This window comes from Rhinolophus sinicus, linkage group LG05, assembly GCF_036562045.2.
Source record: "Rhinolophus sinicus isolate RSC01 linkage group LG05, ASM3656204v1, whole genome shotgun sequence".
In the NCBI taxonomy this organism is placed as follows: domain Eukaryota; kingdom Metazoa; phylum Chordata; class Mammalia; order Chiroptera; family Rhinolophidae; genus Rhinolophus; species Rhinolophus sinicus.
This window is the reverse complement of record NC_133755.1, coordinates 5,399,387-5,406,108: the sequence shown is the minus strand read 5'-3', so window position 1 is coordinate 5,406,108 and position 6,722 is coordinate 5,399,387.

Here is a 6,722-nt window from a genome sequence, read left to right as displayed (position 1 = left end):
GTGTAGCCTGGCTTCACACTCACCCTCCCATAGGCTGTGTTTACTGTTTACAGTCAGCCAGGTAGGTGACTGGGGTCAGACCTGTGGTTCTCACTTCAAAGTCTGAGATAATCTGTAAATGGTTTTCTCCTGGCTTCCTTTCCCAGCAGAAGCAGTTCATTAAAAAATGTTTTTCTGCAAGAGAGGTGGCTCAAAACTTGACGATTGGTTTTGTTTTGTATTAAAAGTTTTTAATTCTTTATGTCAAGAGAAAAGATGTTTCTGATGTGCTAAACAAACCTTTGGAGGTAAATTAGCAGCATGACTAATGTAGCAGACGCTGCTGTCCGTCACCTTCAGACAAGTATCAACAGCTTCATATCACATTTTGTATTTCTTAGCATTGTGTGGTGTTATTGTATGTTAAGAAAAGTGAAAAAGTTTTGCATATGTTTTAGTATCTGTGACATGGAAAGTATAACTCTTTTTAATGGACTATAATCTTTAAAAAAAATAAAATAAAAGTTTTAAAAGTTTCTAGAAACCTTTTAGAACTGTGGAGGGGACTATGCCCCTCCAAGAGTTGCAGACTGTGGAAGAGGCTGCAGGTTTGTCTCAGTGGGGTCTGGTGGCAATAAGCATTGTGAAATAAGGGAGAAAAGTGGGGCAAAGGAGATGGGAGGCAGAGGAGGAAAGAAAGTGAAAGGGTAAGAAAAGGAAGAAGGGAGGGTGGGTGACTTTTGACCACACTTGCAGAGTAGTTGCTGATGCCCCTCCCCCAGCTGGGCCAGACTGAGCTATCCTGGATTCCTGGCTGGTCCCCGGGACTCCACTGTGCAGCTACTTGCTGCTAGTCAGAAGGCTGGCTCTTGGTGGAGTTCTCAGCTCCTCCAACCAAGCTCCCGGGGAAGTGGGCCCTAGGGAGAGAGCGGGGCACAGAGATGGTTAGGAGAAACTGTGCGCCTCTGCACGGTACCACAGGACTTGGAGGGAGCCCTGGAAGCTGCTGGCCCAGTGCAGTTGGTGGCTGCTCTGGGGACACACTTCAGAACTTACCCCCAAATTTCCACCACTCCTGTAGGACTTAGGGAAAGCAGCCACAGGAAGAGGGCTGGAATGAGGACCAGATGGATGGACAGACACATTTTAATTAACAAAGCACTTTTGTTGTATTCATTATTTTGTTCAGACTCATTGGGACTTTTGTTTCCTCATTTCAGTTATGAACAAACTTAGGCTCAGAGGGGTTTGCTCAAGGTCAATCCCAGCATCCCCCAGGGACATCACACTCCAGTGATATGGAGTCACATACATAGAACTTGCACTGAGTCAAAGCCCAGTCTGTATCTCACGTGATCCCCTCCCCAGGCCAATAAGAGAGACGCTCCTGTCCTTACTTTACCAGAGAATTAGGTAAGTGGCCCAAGGCCACACAGCTAGTGAGTGACAAGTCCAAAGCTGTGTCCACTCAATTTATGTGGGAGGTTTCCTTCGGTACAGATAGAACACTCCATTTAGATAACAATACAAATACTCTGTATGAATGGTCTGTTCTGTTCTGTTCCTGCGCTAACTTCTTAGTCTAGAAAAACAAAGCATTTCACAGACTCCCAATACAAGCAATTGAAACATCTCCCATTATCTTTTCAGTGATGTGCTCCTAAGAGGAAAACTGATGTGCCAACAAACTTTGGCCCCAAGGACAGAATCCATATGAAAGAACAAATGCTTTAAAGAAAGGAAAACAAAAACAAAACAAGGCTTTGTAAGCAGAATACAAAATTGCATGTTCACTGTGATTACCAATGAGCTTAAAATGCTCATGCATATAGACAGAGGCTGGAAGGGAAATGCAAAAATTAAATCAATTCTATGGCAAGGGGATGGTTTGTTTTTCTTTCTTAGAAATGTATTTAATGATTTTATCATGTTTGTACAACAACAAAAGACTTTGATGTCGTGCGTAGAGACTCATAATACAAAATACAAAAGATGTTCACACAGTGGTATAAACTCAAGTTGCAGCTGCTGGAGTCCCTGGGAGAAGTGCAGCTTGGTTGACCATGTTTGACCTTGACCAGTCCTGGTAATGGTCACCATAGAGATAGACAGGAAGAGAGAGGAGAGGGAGCCGCCTCTCCACTGGACAGTTTTGCTGATTGCTTGTTACTGTAGCATTTTGAATGCAGACTGTTCCCCACATCTGCATTTTATAGGGCTTTGTCTTCAGGTCAGAATCAATTAAATTTTGCAGAGTTCACTGAGCATCTACTATGCGCTGGGCCCTAGAGGTACAAAGAATGGTAGGACTGGGTCTCTGCCCAGTGAGAGCTCACAACCAGCTCAACTCTTGGCAGTTTTGGGGGCCTGTGGAGGGTGAAGCCTGGTGGTCTCCTCCCACAGCCTATGCACCTAACTCTCTAGGGGAAGGTCTCTAGAGTTAGAGGCCCCTCTCTCTGCATCTCAGACAATGCCAGGCACGTGGTAGGCACTCAATATCTATTTATCAAACACATCTCACTGCTACCTTGCTGGTAGTGCCCGCTGGCTGGTTACAAGCCTCCTGGGTCCCCATCATCATTATTAGCACAGCTGGGTGATGAGGTTATCCCTGTATCACCAAGCCTGGTGTGGTGAATTGCTATTCAGGGAGCTTGGCCAAGGCCTGTTGAAATGACTCAACTTGACTCATCCTTGGAGCAGGCTCAGCTCCTCGGTGGGCTTCTGGGACACTGTCCTACCTGTGCAGCACCTGACAGGTTACACAGGGGACTGTTCAAAGAAACCATTGCAGGAGCTACATCATGAATCCAAACCTCCTCTGGCTGCCTCCCTGCCCCTGTTCCCATGTTTGATCTCAGAACTTGCCCTTCTCCTTCGTGGACCAGAGAGTGAAGAGAGGGCAGCCTCTGGACGGCTCGGGGGCCCAGGAGAGCCCTCCTCCCAGCACGTCATCAGGTGGCAGCTGGCCACCAGGAAGCTTCTTCCAGAGATGTTGATTATTTACTCTGGTCTCTCTCTCTGTCTCTTAGAAGACAAATAGAAAATTTCAGACCCAGACTACTTCAAATTTTAAAAATAACAGGGCCCAAATATGCACCTCCTAAGTCCTCTCCAAATATAGCTAATAACTCTCCAGGATTTTTTTTTCTTTTTTGCTACAGATGCAGAGAACTATTAGGATGTGAAATGTGTATATTTTATTCTTATCCCTGGACTGTATCACCAGCTTCTGGAGAACAGAGACTATTACTGACTACATTCCTGGTATAAAACCTGGCACTTGATACTGTAGATGCTCAGTATTTGCTGAATATATTGAGCATCCACAGTGAACTCTGCACTATGAAGAAGAGAAGAGTGGATGGATAGATGGATAAATGGGTGGATGGAGGATGGGTGGATGGGTGGGTGAGGGGATGGGTGGATGAATGAATGGATGGTAGATGAATGAATAATGGATGAATGGGTGGGTAGATGAGTGGATTGATGGGTGGGTAGATGGGTGAATGGGTGGATGGATGGATGGATGGATGGATGGATGAGTGGATGGGTGAGTGGATGGGTGGATGAATGAATGGATGGTCGATGAATGAATGATAGATGAATGAGTGGATAGATGGGTGGATTGATGGGTGGGTAGAGAGGTGAATGGGTATATGGATGGATGGATAAGTGAATGGGCAGATGGATGGATGGATAGATGGATGGATGGATGGATGGATGGATGGATGGATGGATGGATGGATAAGTGAATGGGCAGATGGATGGATGGATGGATGGATGGATGGATGGATGGATGGATGGATGGATAAGTGAATGGGCAGATGGATGGATGGATAGATAGATGGATGGATGGATGGATGGATGGATGGATGGATGGATAAGTGAATGGGCAGATGGATGGATGGATAGATGGATGGATGGATGGATGGATGGATGGATGGATGGATGGATGGATGGATGGATGGATAGATGGATGGATGGATGGATGGATGGATGGATGGATGGATGGATGGATGAGTGAATGGTTAGATGGATGGATAGACAGATAATAGACAGATTAATGATGGATTGATGGGTAGGTGAATGGATGTGTGATAGAGTAGATGATGGATAGTAAGGCACTGTGTCAGGAAACAGGTGCACAAATTGGGAAATTGGAAGAGAGTTTAATCAAGAACAACTTATAGAGTAGTGGGCAGCATTTAGATAAATCAGCAGAAAGGGGATAGTTCCAGAGCAAAGGGAAACAATGATTACCAGAACTCAGAGAGAGCATCTGACAAGTGAGGAAACTGTGACTCCCGGTAGAGGGAAGGAGCCAAACTAGGGAGCAGGAAGGAGAACTTGACCTCAGCTCTTCCTGATGTGTTATGGGTTGAATTATGTTGCCCCAAAAAATATGTTGTAATCTGAAACCCCTGTACCTCAGCATATGACCTTATTTGGAAATAGGGTCATTGCAGATGTGGAGTAGGATGGATGGGACCTTAATCCAATATGACAGGTATCCTTATAAGAGAGGAGAATGCCATGTGCAGACAAAGACATAGAGAGAAGTTGGCCATGTGACAACAGAGGCAGATTGGAATGCTGCATCTATAAACCAAGGAGGCAGAACAAAACAACAAACTTCCCCCTCCCCCTTAAGCCCCCAAAGCCTGAGAATTACTCAGCAGCAGCTCTGGGAGACCAGTTTGGATGGAGTTTATGGTTGCCCAGGCAGTAGGTAGCAGAGCCAGAGCTAGAAACTCTTGTTGGCACAATCTATACCCCAGTACCCCCCAGAGTGGCACCCTGGGGCCCTGGCTGAGTAGGAAGATGAAATGCTGTCTCCATGCCATGCCACAAGCATGCCATGTGCAGGGTGAAGCCCAGCACCAAGAAGGTGCCATCTGCAGCACCTTCCTGGCCTCCTGGACATCTGGTGTACCCATGAGCGTGATGGTCAGGAGGCAGGCCTTCCACAAAGCCCCCACAGGTGCGTGCAGGCCTCCAGCCCGGCCTCCCCGGGCGAGGGAAATAGCCCTCCCAACAGTGTCTCGGGTCACCATAGGGTCAGGGAAACCCAGTGCTCATTTCACACTTACAGCATCTCAGTGCAGTTAGGTGCCACCACGTCAGACAGTGCTGGCCGACATCCTTTTCAAAAAGAAAGGCTCATTGAAGGTAAAGGCGATCAAATATATGATGATGGAAGGAGAACTGACACTGGGTGGTGAACACACAATGGGATTTATAGATGATGTGATACAGAATTGTACACCTGAAATCTATGTAACTTTACTAACAATTGTCACCCCAATAAACTTTCATTGAAAAAAATAATAATAAAAATAAAGGCTCAGAAAAGGCAGGTGACCTTCTCAAAGTCACACAGAGCTAGTAACTGGTAGAGCTGAGACATGCATTTTGTCTGTCTGACACCAAACGTGGGCATTGCCCACTACCCCACACAACTAGGGTGCACATCTGAGACCGGTTCCAAGTCTCCCTCATAAGCTGACAGAGAGTTGCCCACTGACTTCCGGTTAAGAAGATGGTGCCTGATGTGGGGTAGGGGTGAAGAGGAATGGTCTAGGGGCAGGAAGATGCAGTCATCATTGTGGGCTGCAGGGCGGACCAATATTAAAGCAGCCAAGGAGGCTCGAAGGAATGAAGCTGTCACTCACCCGGGCAAGGCCTTCTCATGTGCTCTGCCCACACGTCAGCCACGATCTGCCCCTTACTTCTGTCTCTGCAACCCCCGTCTGGGTGCAGTGCCCGGCACATTCCAGAGAAGCCAGGAGCATACAGCTTCCAATTTCCCAATATTTGCTGTCTCTGCACACCAATAAGACTGCAGCCGGCAAAGAATGCCGATGGGACTGACGGCGTCTGATGGTGACTTTGAAAAAGAACTGAAACAGCTCACTCAATGACAGTGAAGTCAGTGGGAGAATCTGGACAAGGATCAACTTCCTGCAGGAAGGTCGTGCAAACTGGAATTACTATTGGGCAATGGGCAGGTAGCCTCAGAAGTGGGCTTCTAAGGGAGCCCGGAAGGAGGCCGCAGCGCTTACAAGTGCATTTTCCCCCAAACTAAGTATTAGGCTTACACAAAGGAAGTCTGTTCAACAAGTCACGAGTTTCATTGATTGTCTGAACTTCAGACGTGATTCTGGATTTCTTTGCCTGAAGTATCATTTCAGCTCCTAAATTAAAAAAAAAGAAAAAAAAAAAAAGAAAGGTATTTTCAACTCTGAAGGGTTTGCTTTGCACATACAGTGTGAGGGCCTGGGACTCAGGACTGGGAAGTTTGGGGATTGGGGTTTTAGTCTTGGTTCTGTCACTACTTACTAGGTGGGAGCTCTCAGATGTCACATTAACCAGTCTGAGTTCAGTTTCCTCATCTCTAAAATGAGTCTAGACTGTGTGGTGTCTCAGTTGTCCCCATCAGTTAGTGACAGAGGTAAAGGAGGATTGATGGAAAAATCGGAAGACAAATATCTTGCATACAGAAAAAAACTGAATAAATGATTGTGAATTGAATGAGCGGGACATATCAGTTACAGATCTCCTGCAAATATGAAATATGTCTGCCATGGTCCATGTTCTTACTCCTACCTCCCTCTTCAACCCCATCTCTCATCTTGTGCTTTACACAAATCAGATCATTTAGTCAACAACCCCTTTCGTAAAGAGGACACAGAGATGCAGAGGGGTTAGGTAACTTGCCCAGGTCTTACTGCTCAATGGCT